Source organism: Rutilus rutilus (genome assembly GCF_951802725.1).
Source record: "Rutilus rutilus genome assembly, chromosome: 1".
Taxonomy (NCBI): domain Eukaryota; kingdom Metazoa; phylum Chordata; class Actinopteri; order Cypriniformes; family Leuciscidae; genus Rutilus; species Rutilus rutilus.
This window is the reverse complement of record NC_140209.1, coordinates 7112463-7128554: the sequence shown is the minus strand read 5'-3', so window position 1 is coordinate 7128554 and position 16092 is coordinate 7112463. Positions and strand designations below refer to the sequence as shown.

The following is a 16092-nucleotide window of genomic DNA, read 5'->3' as shown; positions in this document are numbered from 1 at the left end:
AACGTGCAAACTATCGCAAATCAAAGTGAAAGTCATTCATCAACACACAATCATCTTCATTAAAAGTAAAGAACCGAAATGATCTTACCAGGGCTGTTGCCGCAATATCTTGTTGCGGTCTTTGATTTAGACATTTTCGCTGATGATCAATAAAATGCAGCTCATATCAGTTGCTTTCGGTGACGTGCAACAATTTAAATGCATATAGCGCGGGAATTCAAGATCGGATTTAGGCCTATATCCGTTTTGCAAAAACACATTTATGTGACCAGGAGTAAATGGAATCGTTTTGATAAATCAGATAGTTATCCGATCTGAGAAAACGCATGAAGTTCCCATAGAACTTCTGCACCAGTCTACTGATTTCTGTTGAGAAAGATAAGCATGTTGACATGATCTGGGATCAGACGCGACCGCAACCTGGTGACAGCCAGTCCAGCCGCCGAAAACACCCGCTCTGAGGGGACTGACGTTGCCGGGATGCACAGGTACCTCCGCGCTAAAATTAATTCCATTGCTTCAAGACTCACACTCTACGCAACGCAACCTGCATTAGATTAATCGATAACAAATAAACGTGATCGACGAAATTCTTAACGATCAATTATCGATCGTCGATTAATCATGCCCATCCCTAAGTATCACACTGTGATTTGGCAGCAGATCCAGAGAAGATGATCACAGCAGGTGTCAACAGTACAGTCTGAACAAAACTTTATAAAGGAGTGAATCACACAATCACACAACAGATTAACTTGATCTATTTGTCTACACAAACATTTACCTCAAGATTCTACCATTCTACCATCAAATGTTGCCAGAAACAGGTAAGCTAAACTGTTTTCCAACTAGCTATATACTTACCAGACATACACTCACCTAAAGGATTATTAGGAGCACCATACTAATACTGTGTTTGACCCCCTTTCGCCTTCAGAACTGCCTTAATTCTACGTGGCATTGATTCAGGTGCTGAAAGCATTCTTTAGTAAGGGTGTCACGATTCTCCAAATCCTCGATTCGATTACATTTTCGATTCTAAAGTCACGGTTCGATTCGATTCTCGATTTTAAAAAAATAAATTGAAAGCACAAGCTATGCCATTTTAAGACTTTTATGCAATATAATAATATCTGACCTTTGTTCGCAATACCACACACTACATTGTCAAATTTAAAACGTTTATTAACAACATAATGTAACAATAACTTATATCTTCAGTCAATTGGAAACTTAAACAATATAACCTATTACCTGGCTATTATAGTCCCGGGGCTCCCTGGACTCCTCAGAGCAGTCACAGGCGAATAGCACGGAGTTTTAAATTGGGTTCCCACAGCATTTGCAATGCAGTACGAGAGAACGTTCTCGTAAGGGAACGTAGGCTACTTGGTTACTTGCGTAACCTCGGTTCCCTTAGAGATAAAGGAACGAGTACTGCTTTGCCTTGCCGTGCTATTTCGCTCATATCAGGTACTTCGCTTCAGTTGCTTTAAACCTAAAATCCTTTGGCGAGTTTTTTTGTGAATTATACTCTCCAGCCACGTCCAAATTGGCGCGCTCGAGGTTGGCAGGGCGCCATGTGCTCCCATTGGACCGTACGCCACTGCTAACTCGCCATAGGTTCGTGCAGTTGCCGCAGCACAGACAATCAGCTCGCTCAGACGAGATATGATGCTCTCGCTGTGCAGCTGCAATGTGTTTTAAAATAAAGGCTTCAATATTCTCAAGAAAAGGAGTTTTACCTATTACAGGCAAGCCGAGCTGCCGTGACATGGGGGCGTGGCAGCATCGACAATTCCATTTTTTGATTCAATAATCGAGATTGAGCATTAATTTTGATCGATCGATCGAAATCGTGACACCCTTATTCTTTAGAAATGTTGGCCCATATTGATAGGATAGCATCTTGCAGTTGATGGAGATTTGTGGGATGCACATCCAGGGCACGAAGCTCCCGTTCCACCACATCCCAAAGATGCTCTATTGGGTTGAGATCTGGTGACTGTGGGGGCCATTTTAGTACAGTGAACTCATTGTCATGTTCAAGAAACCAATTTGAAATGATTCGAGCTTTGTGACATGGTGCATTATCCTGCTGGAAGTAGCCATCAGAGGATGGGCACATGGTGGTCATAAAGGGATGGACATGGTCAGAAACAATGCTCAGGTAGGCCATGGCATTTAAACGATGCCCAATTGGCACTAAGGGGCCTAAAGTGTGCCAAGAAAACATCCCCCACACCATTACACCACCACCACCAGCCTGCACAGTGGTAACAAGGCATGATGGATCCATGTTCTCATTCTGTTTACGCCAAATTCTGACTCTACCATCTGAATGTCTCAACAGAAATCGAGACTCATCAGACCAGGCAACATTTTTCCAGTCTTCAACTGTCCAATTTTGGTGAGCTTGTGCAAATTGTAGCCTCTTTTTCCTCTTTGCAGTGGAGATGAGTGGTACCTGTTGGGGTCTTCTGCTGTTGTAGCCCATCCGCCTCAAGGTTGTGCGTGTTGTGGCTTCACAAATGCTTTGCTGCATACCTCGGTTGTAACGAGTGGTTATTTCAGTCAAAGTTGCTCTTCTATCAGCTTTAATCAGTCGGCCCATCCTCCTCTGACCTCTAGCATCAACAAGGCATTTTCGCCCACAGGACTGCCGCATACTGGATGTTTTTCCCTTTTCGCACCATTCTTTGTAAACCCTAGAAATGGTTGTGCGTGAAAATCCCAGTAACTGAGCAGATTGTGAAATACTCAGACCGGCCCGTCTGGCACCAACAACCATGCCACGCTTAAAATTGCTTAAATCACCTTTCTTTCCCATTCTGACATTCAGTTTGGAGTTCAGGAGATTGTCTTGACCAGGACCACACCCCTAAATGCATTGAAGCAACTGCCATGTGATTGGTTGATTAGATAATTGCATTAATGAGAAATTGAACAGGTGTTCCTAATAATCCTTTAGGTGAGTGTATAGCTAGGCTAATTTACTTTCATAATTACTAGCTTACTTACTAATAGGTAAATTAAGTTTTGTGCAGATGTGTAATGGAAATATTGTTTTTAATTTATTTGCTGCACAGCAGCCTATTTAACAGTCTGCTATAGCTAAAAGTGTTACTAAGTTTGTTAGATAGCAAAGCCCTCAGCTTATGTCAGAGGACATTGTAGTGATCCACTCAGAAACCGTAGTGTAGTGAATCAGACTAGTGTAGTGAAACATATATATACATTTAGATTTAATATTTAGATTTAACATTAAGATTTAGATTTAATATTTAGATTTAGATTTAATATTTAGATTTAACATTTAGATTAAGATTTAATATTTAGATTTAACATTAAGATTTAGATTTAACATTTAGATTTAGATTTAGATTTAATATTTAGATTTAACATTTAGATTTAGATTTAATATTTAGATTTAGATTTAATATTTAGATTTAAGATTTAGATTTAACATTTAGATTTAGATTTAATATTTAGATTTAACATTTAGATTTAGATTTAATATTTAGATTTAGATTTAATATTTAGATTTAATATTTAGATTTAACATTTAGATTAAGATTTAATATTTAGATTTAGATTTAATATTTAGGTTTAACATTAAGATTTAGATTTAACATTTAGATTTAGATTTAATATTTAGATTTAACATTTAGATTTAGATTTAATATTTAGATTTAATATTTAGATTTAACATTTAGATTAAGATTTAATATTTAGATTTAACATTAAGATTTAGATTTAACATTTAGATTTAGATTTAACATTTAGATTTAGATTTAATATTTAGATTTAGATTTAATATTTAGATTTAACATTAAGATTTAGATTTAACATTTAGATTTAGATTTAATATTTAGATTTAACATTAAGATTTAGATTTAACATTTAGATTTAGATTTAATATTTAGATTTAACATTTAGATTTAGATTTAATATTTAGATTTAGATTTAATATTTAGATTTAACATTTAGATTAATATTTAATATTTAGATTTAACATTAAGATTTAACATTTAGATTTAACATTTAGATTTAGCATTTAGATTTAACATTTAACATTTAGGTGTAACATTTAATATTAAGATTTAACTATTTAAAATATCTCTACGTTGACAAATATTGTTGTAAATGTGCTAAAAAGTGACCGTCAAAAATTCATACCAGTTTTTTAAACATTGTTTGAAGCTAAATGTGACAAAATGTTGCTGTTATTTTCAGCGTGAGCCGCTTTACAAACGGCACCCCATAATAACATGGATCCAGAGGAAGCTGTAAGCCTAGCATCCAAAGAAAAACAAATGGGAAGAGATATTGATTGGGAACAATATTTCATTTGTCAAGACAAATATGGAAAATACAGCCAAGATAAAGAGCCCTTTGATTGAAGTGATTTTTCAGGAAGTGGTGTCTTTGTGCTCTTTCTGGAGATTATTGTAGTATAATATTGTGCAATATTTTTGCAATATAATCGACACACACCATTATTTGCATTGCGCTTAGCTTGACCTTGCTTATTCAATCCATTCAGTCTCAAAGGGATGAGACTGACAACCTGAGAGCCACTGCTTTGATGGGGAAAAACATACCTTTGCCATACGACTATTACATATAGTTATTACTACTAACTAGTTACTAACCCTAAAGAAGTGAGAATGCAGTTTTGTTAGGATGGAATTAATAACTATAGTGATATGTGAATGTAATATAATTTGTGTTACAACCTGGTACACTAAGTCAAATAGCACCATAGACCATTATCTACAGTTCTAAATTTCCGCCTTGACATTAAAGTATTATAACTTGTGCAGCATTGCACTGTCTCTCCCTACAAGCTTTAAACTTGGCTTGACTCATTCCCATAGATATGGGTACTGATTGATAGAGGTTTTGGGATACTAGGTTATGTTTCCAAGCTGATATTCACTTTGAAAACTGGTTCTCTTTAGGCGGAGATAGTTTTTTTCATGTTCTAGTTCTGTTGTCTCTTACACTGTACAATAAATGTTCATTCTGACACTTCAGCAGACATCCCATGAGTGTTGGCTTTCATTTGATACCATTTTTATGAATATGGTCCTTGTGGTTGTGGAGATATTCAACATTTACTGTTGGCATGTCGTGTTGAGCAGGAAACCAAAAAATTGGCCTGAAATTGCTTGTACAAGTCACAAAAATTCAGCTTGACAACCACCCTAATATCTTACCTATGGGTGTCTTCTAACTAAAAAAATAGGGTGACAGCTTGTACCAAAACATGTCCGCAAAAGTCTTAACGGAAGCCCTTTTCAGAATTGGCCCCCTGACTAACTTAAACACAGTCTGAGATCACGGTAATTATGACCGCCGCTAGCATAGCTAGCGAAAGCGGTCATAAAGGGATTGTCAAAGGTTTTTTTTTTTTTTTTTTTTGTCAACGATACCAGGGACACCGAAACACCGGGGAACATGAAATTTGGTGGGCATGTAGCCCCACTAGACTTTTACGGAAAAATTTCATTTGGTCCCCAGGGGCCAATCCCCACCCCCTTTATGTGCACATTTAGTGACTGTACACTCATCGGCCTGTAGATGGTGGTGTTGAGCGAAGGGTTGCTGGTTTAGGATGATACTGTCACTAAGGTTGCCAGCTGTCCCGAATTAGGCGGGACGTCCCGTATTTTGGGCCTAATTTATTTGTCATGTGCGTGACCTCCCGTGTCCCGTTTTTTGACAAGCTGATAAACCACTGACTGATACAACAGCAACAGCAGCAGTGCTGACCACGACACTTGAGAATGATCACCGACACCTGTCATTGTTTGATTTGCGAACATCCTCTGCCGTCTGGTTGCTTCCGCTTCAAGCCGGACTCGTCTTGCGCTAACGGTAATTTCCTTTCACTGTACACGTTTTGATTTCGGCTAATCAATTTTGGCGAATGCAAACAACGTGATTATTGTTTATGAGTCTAACATCCAGCCACGCAAGAAAACATGTAATCTACCTGAGGGAATAATATGCTCAAAAAACATTTCTGATTATTATTAATGTTTTAAAGCTTTTAGAAAGTACATATAAAGCTTTTGTAACATTTGTAACTGGTTGCCTTTGGCTTGCTCAGTTGGGGAAACTTAATTTAATTAATCAATCAACAATACTATTGATCAGCATTACCAAACGTGGATGTTATACACTAGAAACAAACACTGATGTACTATTTTATCTAATACTGTGAAGCTGCTTTGATACAATCTGTATTGTGAAAAGCGCTATATAAATAAAGTTGACTTGACTTGACTTAACATTATCTTAACTGTCACTTTTGATTAATGTAATGCATCCTTGCTGAATAAAAGTAGGCAATTACTCTTTATTTTTTTTCCCAAAAAATAATCTTACTAACCCCAAACTTTTGAACTGTAAGCCTAGTGTATAATGTTAAAAAAGCTTTCTATTTTAGATAACTGCTGTTATTTTGAACTATGGTTTGTTTGTAATGTTACTTTTTTCATGTATGACATTAAAATTATTTTTAGAATTAAATACATAAATAGGTTAAGCAATACAAATGTGTTTATGTCTGATAACCTTTTAAACACAAACTTAACTGCAGACACTGAAATGACGTACACTGTGTGATACAGTACAAATATTTTGAGTGTCCCTCATTTTCCTATAAATAACCACGATTCTCCCGCATTTTCCTTTTCTGAAGTTGGCAACCCTAACTGTCACACACACACATGAAGGAATACAAACAAACGCAAGCATGCACACACACTGACATCCACACGCACAGACACACACCCATACACACACATACAAATCTACATGCACAGACACACACACACAAACACACGCGCGCACACACATGTACGCACGCATACATACACACACAGACACACACATACACAAACACACACACACATACACACACATACAGACATGCACATACTACTATTTTTTTTAGGTATATACATAAACACGCAATACAGCCAAATTGCTCCACGTCATTTATTTTTGTGGAAAGCCAGTGCAGGCCTGAGCGGCGGTCATATTTTGTACCGCCATGCGGTACATGTGGTTTATTGTCATGTGCTGTGAAACAAAGTCTCTTCTTTGTAAGTTAGACACACATCACCCTAGGCCTAAAAAAAATTGTTTGGTTCTGGTTTCCGACCGACCCTGTCAATTTATGTGCGATCCAAATTTATTTTATGAGCTTGGGGAAGAAATAATACAAATTAAATAAATTCACAAATAAAAAACGTTGAGGCGAACTATAATTTACGTTTTTGTACAGCACCGTTTTTGTATAGCATTCTTGCAATGCAAGATGACTCTTCCTCCAGCAATGCTAACAAACGAGTCAGCTACACGGTTGTTCACACATCGTTGTCGTCACTTACAAAGGCGACACTTTCTGCATCTGCGTGGAGTGTGACGCCCGTTTCACAAATACTCTGTTTGCAGTGCATATGCGGTGCGTATTTTTTTCCGTACCCATGTTAACAGGTTCGAGCTTTCACACTGCACGCGGTTGTGGTCCGGCAATCCATTCCAGTTCCAGTGCGTATACAGCAGTGCAGTGATCGTTTCCGCACCAGGGTCTATTTCTGCTGTGTGCACACGCTGAATTAAAGTGACAGCGCATGCATTTAATAAAATAAAATGTAGTAATCTCACCATAAATTCATTTAACTAAATTCTACTATTTTTCACAATCATCTTTTTACTTCAAGACCGGGGTAAATCAAGGAAAACTACATTTACTTCAAGGCAACATAATGAACAACACTCGTCTCATTCATGGAGGTGGAAAAACAAGTTCTTTGTGACATGCAAGATTTATTTATGTATGCGATTTTAATATAAGTGCATGGTTAAATATTTTACCACTTGCTTGAGCAACTTTATATATAGTTATATAGAAGTAATGCATTGAATAATAGTTTGTTTAGATTGTGTTTAGACATGAATACGTCTATTAAAGCGTGTAGGCCTATATGTGTACAAAGAGAAACTAGAAAAAAAAGTTTGAGACAAACTTTAAGTTGGCTTGAGAAAGCCTGACCAGAGAGTTTGAAGAAGTTTAAAGAAGTTAGAAGTTTAAAGAAGTTAGAAGTTTAAAGAAGTTAGAAGTTTAAAGAAGTTAGAAGTTTAAAGAAGTTAGAAGTTTAAAGAAGTTAGAAGTTTAAAGAAGTTTAGTTCTTCTTAGAGAAGAAAGAAAGATTAGTTAGAAAGAATGATAGATAAATTAGTTAGAAAGAAAGATAGATTAGTTAGAAAGAATTATAAATAGAATGATAGATAGATTAGTTAGAAAGAGATTAGTTAGAAAGAAAGAATGATAGATAGTTTAGTTAGAAAGAATGATAGATTAGTTGGAAATAAAGAGATTAGTTAGAATCATAGATAGATAGATAGATAGATAGATAGATAGATAGATAGAAAGATTAGTTAGAAAGAATTATAGATAAGAATGATAGATAGATTAGTTAGAAAGAAAGAAAAATGTGTTAGAATGATAGATTAGTTAGAAAGAAAGAGATTAGTTAGAAAGAAAGAATGATAGATAGTTTAGTTAGAAAGAATGATAGATAGATTAGTTAGAAAGAAAGAGATTAGTTAGAAAGAAAGAATGATAGATAGTTTAGTTAGAAAGAATGATAGATAGATTAGTTAGAAAGAAAGAGATTAGTTAGAAAGAAAGAATGATAGATAGTTTAGTTAGAAAGAATGATAGATAGATTAGTTGGAAATAAAGAAAGATTAGTTAGAAAGAATGATAGATTAGTTAGAAAGAATGATAGATTAGTTAGAAAGAATGATAGGCAGATTAGTTAGAAAGAATTATAGATAGATTAGTTAGAAAGAATGATATAAAGATTAGTTAGAAAGAATGATAGATAGTTTAGTTAGAAAGAATGATAGATAGATTAGTTAGAAAGAAAGAGATTAGTTAGAAAGAAAGAATGATAGATAGTTTAGTTAGAAAGAATGATAAATAGATTAGTTGGAAATAAAGAAAGATTAGTTAGAAAGAATGATAGATTAGTTAGAAAGAATGATAGGTAGATTAGTTAGAAAGAATTATAGATAGATTAGTTAGAAAGAATGATATAAAGATTAGTTAGAAAGAATGATAGATTGATTAGTTAGAAAGAATGATAGATAGATTAGTTAGAAAGAATGATAGATAGATCAGTTAGAAAGAATTGTAGATAGATTAGTTAGAAAGAAAGAATGATAGATAGATCAGATAGAAAGAAATATTAGATAGAAAGAATGATAAATTACTGCGGCATTTACTACACAGAGCCGTAGATTACTGACAAGCTGAGCCATATCGCATTAATTATCGCAGGCGATACGGCTTGCCCACAGGCCTTGAGCACTGCTGTGATTACTTCACTTATACCTCTGCCTATAGGAATTGCAAATGGTTATTGGGGTAAGAAAGAGGGGGGTTGAAACAGTAAAAGCAAATGTTTATGTTCATTTTCAAATATCTTTATTTTCAATCTTACACTTTTCCACACAGACTGAAAGTTCCAACCCTTTCTCTAGATTTTTTCTGACCATAATCAACATACATGATTCATACAACATTACAGTGGTGAGAACAAGCATTTGATACACTGCTGATTTAGCAGGTTTTCCTACTTACAAAGCATGTAGAAGTCTGTAATTTTTTATCATAGGTACTCTTCAGCTGTGAGTGATGGAATCTAAAAAAAAAATCCAGAAAATCACATTGTATGATTTTTAAGTAATTAATTTTCATTTTATTGCATGACATTTGTTACATCAGAAAAGCAGAAACAGAAACCTTTGTTTGCAATTACAGAGATCATATGTTTCCTGTAGTTCTTGACCAGGTTTGCACACACTGCAGCAGGGATTTTGGCCCACTCCTCCATACAGACCTTCTCCAGATCCTTCAGGTTTCGGGGCTGTCGCTGGGTAATACGGACTTTCAGCTCCCTCCAAAGATTTTCTATTGGGTTCAGGTCTGGAGACTGGCTAGGCCACTCCAGGACCTTGAGATGCTTCTTACGGAGCCACTCCTTTGTTGCCCTGGCTGTGTGTTTCGGGTCGTGGTCATGCTGGAAGACCCAGCCACGACCCATCTTCAATGCTCTTACTGAGGGAAGGAGGTTGTTGGCCAAGATCTCGCGATACATGGCCCCATCCATCCTCCCCTCAATATGGTGCAGTCGTCCTGTCCCCTTTGCAGAAAAGGATCCCCAAAGAATGATGTTTCCACCTCCATGCTTCACGGTTGGGATGGTGTTCTTGGGGTTGTACTCATCCTCCTCCTTCCTCCAAACACGGCGAGTGGAGTTTAGACCAAAAAGCTCTATTTCTGTCTCATCAGACCACATGACCTTCTCCCATTCCTCCTCTGGATCATCCAGATGGTCATTGGCAAACTTCAGACGGGCCTGGACATGCACTGGCTTGAGCAGGGGGACCTTGTGTGCGCTGCAGGATTTTAATCCATGACGGCGTAGTGTGTTACTAATGGTTTTCTTTGAGACTGTGGTCCCAGCTCTCTTCAGGTCATTGACCAGGTCCTGCCGTGTAGTTCTGGGCTGATCCCTCATCTTCCTCATGATCATTGATGCCCCACGAGGTGAGATCTTGCATGGTGCCCCAGACCGAGGGAGATTGACCGTCATATCTTCTTCCATTTTCTAATAATTGCGCCAACAGTTGTCTTCTCACCAAGCTGGTTGCCTATTGTCCTGTAGCCCATACAAATAATGTGACGCACTGCTGATATTTACGCTACGCCATGACACACTTTAGGCGCAAGTAGACTGCGTATGGCCGGAAGCTAGAATTTTACTTGGTTTACTTTACACTAGGGCTGTGCAATATGAACAAAATAAGCAGATTGCGATTTTTTTTTTTTTTTTTTTTTTTTTTATGAATATTGCAATTGTACGGAAGCCCTGAACCGCAACGTAAAAAAAAAAAAAAATCTGTGAAAAAAAAAATAATATTACGTAAAAATAAATAAGTAAAATTATGTTAAAAAAAATGCTATCATTTCGAGATTAAAGTCGAAATGTTTCGAGAATAAAGTCTTCCGTAGAAGTCGTGTGAAGGCGTCCAGGAGGCATCCGGAAAAGATGCCCGAGCCACCTCAACTGACCCCTCTCGATGTGGAGGAGCAGCGGCTCTACTCTGAGCTCCTCCCGAGTGACCGAGCTTCTCACCCTATCTCTAAGGGATCGCCCAGCCACCCTGCGGAGAAAGCTCATTTCGGCCGCTTGTATCCGGGATCTTGTCCTTTCGGTCATGACCCACAGCTCATGACCATAGGTGAGAGTAGGAACGTAGATTGACTGGTAAATCGAGAGCTTCGCCTTGCGGCTCAGCTCCTTCTTCACCACGACAGACCGGTACAGGGACCGCATTACTGCAGAAGCTGCACCGATCCGCCTGTCAATCTCCCGTTCCATCCTTCCCTCACTCGTGAACAAGACCCCAAGATACTTGAACTCCTCCACTTGAGGCAGGAGCTCTCCACCAACCTGAAGCGGGCAAACCACCCTTTTCCGACTGAGAACCATGGCCTCGGATTTGGAGGTGCTGATTTTCATCCCAGCCGCTTCACACTCGGCTGCAAACCGTCCCAGTGCATGCTGGAGGTCCTGGTTTGATGAGGCCAACACGACAACATCATCCGCAAAGAGCAGAGATGAAATCGTGTGGTCCCCAAACCTGACCCCCTCCGGCCCCTGGCTGCGCCTAGAAATTCTGTCCATAAAAATTATGAACAGAACCGGCGACAAAGGGCAGCCCTGCCGGAGTCCAACACGCACCGGGAACAAGTCTGACTTACTGCTGGCAATACGAACCAAGCTCCTGCTCCGGTCGTACAGGGACCGGATAGCCCTTAGCAAAGGGCCCCGGACCCCATACTCCCGGAGCACCCTCCACAGGCCGCCGCGAGGGACACAGTCGAATGCCTTCTCCAAATCCACAAAGCACATGTGGATTGGTTGGGCAAACTCCCATGAGCCCTCCAGCACCCTGTAGAGCAGGGGTTCCCAACCTTTTTTGTGCCAGGGACCAGCATATTCATAAAAAAAATTCCAGGGACCAGTTGTCAATTTTAAGATACATCGTTTGGAACATATCACTGTGTAAAACAGTAATAGCCTATCATTTATTTGCATATAATGAACTAGGTGGCAACAAAGGCTACTTGTATGAATATACCAATCTTTTTAAACTTTCAGACCGGTTCACAAAATTTTTCCCATTTCTGCCATACAATTAGGTCTACTTCAAAAGCAACTCACACAGCACTCACTCACTAGCAGGTGGCAGTAATGGCAAATTGTATGAAAATACCAGTCCATTTCACCTGTCAAATCTCTCCAGAACCACTAAAGACAATCACTTCAACAGCAACTTAGTGTTTTCAATCACCAACAGGTGACAACAAAGGCTAATTGTATGAAAATAAGAGCCAATTTCAACAGTCAGACAGTTTCAGAATACAATAGCAAACACATAACTTAGTGATTTCAGCCAATCATTTTTAAAAGTATAAAATTAGAGATTAAGCTTTAACCTTTAACAAAAAATACCAGATCAGACCAATGAGAACAAAACTATTTTAATGTGAGCATGAACTGCTTATTGATATTACTACATAGCTGTGCACAAGACAAGCTGTTCTTCCTGAGCATCCATAAAAAACATATGCATCCAAAACAATGCAGACAAATTCCAGGATACAATAAAACGAAATTTAAAAAGGTCTGCTTCACAAATATGAACGAAAACCAGCTTACAGTTTTTCACCACAAATAACACAACGGATTTGGCGCCACGGAATCGCCTGTTGTCGTAAATCCAATGAACAGGTACGAGGTATCGTATATATGAAGCTTGCCTTTTTTCTTTCTCTCTCTCTCTCGCTATTTTCAAGTTGGTCATCGCCTTTTCTTTTACCAGAACTGTCCGCAATGAAATTAGCCATTGAAAAAAAAATATCGCGGCCCGCTCATCTCTCCACTTCCCTGTCACTTCAGGTGCAGCTCGCTTTTTTGCAGTCCGTTCAGATATGACGCGTTGCTAAGCAATCGCAAGGCGCTCAAATAAACACATTTTAATCTATTTATTGTTTCGTTTTTGGATTAAATAACATGACGTCATAGCACTTAAAAAGCATTTAAAAAAGACAATTATTATTATTATAAAAAAAAAGAAAAAAAAAAGAAACATTATTCTGGGAATATTTCAAGGCCCGGTACTAACGAGTCCACGGGCCGGCACCGGTCCGGGGACCGGGGGTTGGGAATCACTGCTGTAGAGGGTATAGAGCTGGTCCAGTGTTCCACGACCGGGACGAAAACCACACTGTTCCTCCTGAATCCGAGGTTCTACTATCGGCCGGATTCTCCTCTCCAGTACCCTGGCATAGACTTTCCCAGGGAGGCTGAGAAGTGTGATCCCCCTATAGTTGGAGCACACCCTCCGATCCCCCTTCTTGAAAAGAGGGACCACCACCCCGGTCTGCCAGTCCAAAGGTACTGTCCCCGACCGCCACGCGATGTTGCAGAGGCGTGTCAGCCAAGACAGCCCCACAACATCCAGAGACTTGAGGTACTCAGGGCGGATGTCCCTAGAGCTAGATTCCGCGTCCAGGGATCGGGTTGTCTAGGCCCCCGCCTTCGACTGCCGCCCGATCCACTTAGCACCGGCCCCTTACGGTCCCTCCTGCAGGTGGTGGGTCCACGGGAGGGTGGCCCCACGTCGCTCCTTCGGGCTGAGCCCGGCCGGACCCCATGGGGGAAGGCCCGACCACCAGGCGCTCGCATACGAGCCCCAACCCCGGGCCTGGCTCCAGGGTGGGGCCCCGGCTGCGCCATACCGGGCGACGTCACGGTCCTCGTTTTTTTTGGCATCATAAGGGTTTTTGAACCGCTCTTAGTCTGACCCGTCGCCTAGGACCTGTTTGCCTTGGGAGACCCTACCAGGGGCATATAGCCCCAGACAACATAGCTCCTAGGTTCATTCGGGTACTCAAACCCCTCCACCACTGTAAGGTGGCAGTTCAAGGAGGGGGTTCAATTTAGCTTTTAAACAGACAAAATAAATTAAGGTTAACTAACCTAAAATACAGTCATAATAGTCAGAATTAACAGTCATAAACAGAATTCAAAACCAAAAAAATACCTCTTTTTAAAGTTTTTTTTTTTTTTTTTTGCACACACACACACACACACACACACACACACACACACACACACACACACACACACACACACACACACACACAAAAAACAGCATGTCCACCATTTCTGGGTTTAAGCATAAAAGTAGACGTCACCAAATTTCCCCCAGTACTAAACACTAGTGCTAAGTTAGACTTTATTATACATTCTATATGTATTATACTTTACATAATATTATTAGGACACTCTGCAGGGCATCATATTTATTAAGAAACGGATTGTGCAAAGATGGTTAATATATGTATTATAATGTTTTGTACTATGTCTAAATACATTAGCTTACCATGAACAATTTAGCTTTTCAGCATTTATTGCTTATAATTCGTCTTTTGCGTTGGATGTTCTGTGCAGATTCTGTGTAGGAGCTATGGGACACTTCGGCATGCAACAACAGACCCGAAGACGCCTTTCTCCGACCTCCGAGGTCACAGCAGACCTTAATGAATCGTCCGACAAATATCTTGACTAATGGAGACATACTCTCCTATCTATCCATGTGTGGAAATATGCTTAGACTATATGTGTTCTTAGCCAGTCAGAAACCAGCTTAGACCCCTTGGTGTAGGGTATAACTGCTGTGATCTTTGTAACTGTAAGCGGGTCGGCATACAAACTCCTGTGTGAGTCTTGAAGCTGACTTCTGCTGATGAAACTGCAAACTATCTTCAGTAAAACTTTTCTTCAATTTATTATAATTCTGACTCCGGGTCTTTTTCAAACATCTGGTCCTTGGGTCCTAAACTGTTACCCCCTAACAGAAGAATGTCATATACATCTAGGATGATTTAAGGGTTAGGAAATCATGGGCTAATTTAAAGGGATACTCCACTTTTTTTTTTTAAATAGGCTCATTTTACAACTCCCCCAGAGTTAAACAGTGGAGTTTTACCGTTTTCGAATCCAATCAGCTGATCTCCGGGTCCGGTGGTACTACTTTTAACATAGCTTAGCATCATTGAGATCATTGAATCGGACAGGACCATTAGCATCTCTCTCAAAAAAAATGACCAAAGAAATTTTTCCTATTTAAAACTTGACTCTTCAATAGTTACATCGTGTACTAAGACCGACGGAAAATGAAAAGTTGCGATTTTCTAGGCTGATATGGCTAGAAACTATACTCTCATTCCTGCGTAATAATCAAGAAACTTTGCTGCCGTACCATGAGTCCAGCAGGCGTAATGATATGACGCAGCGCCTGAAAGCCTATTTTTTTTAAATAAAGAAAACTTAAATGAGAAATGTTAACCAGGTGCAGCTTATTATAAAAAGCAAAGAAAACCATATTTCTGCATCATTGACCAATAATTGGGAGGGGGCAAGTCGCACCCTGGTGTAACCTAATGTATTCAGGTGTATTCAGTCATTAGATATTTGCACTTTTGGCGGCTGCAACTTTACCCAGGTTCAAGATACGCTGGATTAAAGATGAGGAGAGAAGAAACCATGTGAAGTCAGTGATAAATGTCAAGCTCAGCACGCTGAGGGCCATATTGTAAATGATACAGAAGTCATGGAGTACTTGAAGTCTTCAGGATTAGAGCTGGACATTCTCAACAAATTCCCAAACATTAAAGTCATCTCACTCAAGTACAACACTGCAACACCATCGAGTGCTTCTGTGGAAAGACTTTTCAGTTTAAGGGGTCTTGTGCGGACCCCAAAGAGAAACAGACTTTCCAGCAAGCGATTTGAGAAACTTATTTTGATGAGATACAACCACTATTTTACTGATAAGTATATAAATGGTTGAAGAACAACTACATTTCAGCATTCAAATATGCCTTTTTTTTTTTAGATATCTATTTTGGTTTGGGATTTTTAACAGCTT

General features: G+C 39.0%; 1 protein-coding gene across 1 annotated transcript in view; it reads right to left on the bottom strand.

Annotated features, from left to right (window-relative positions):
- LOC311302781 (uncharacterized protein) overlaps nt 1-16092 on the bottom strand; it is a 198842-nt gene that overhangs the window by 63112 nt on the left and 119638 nt on the right. The window lies entirely within an intron of this gene.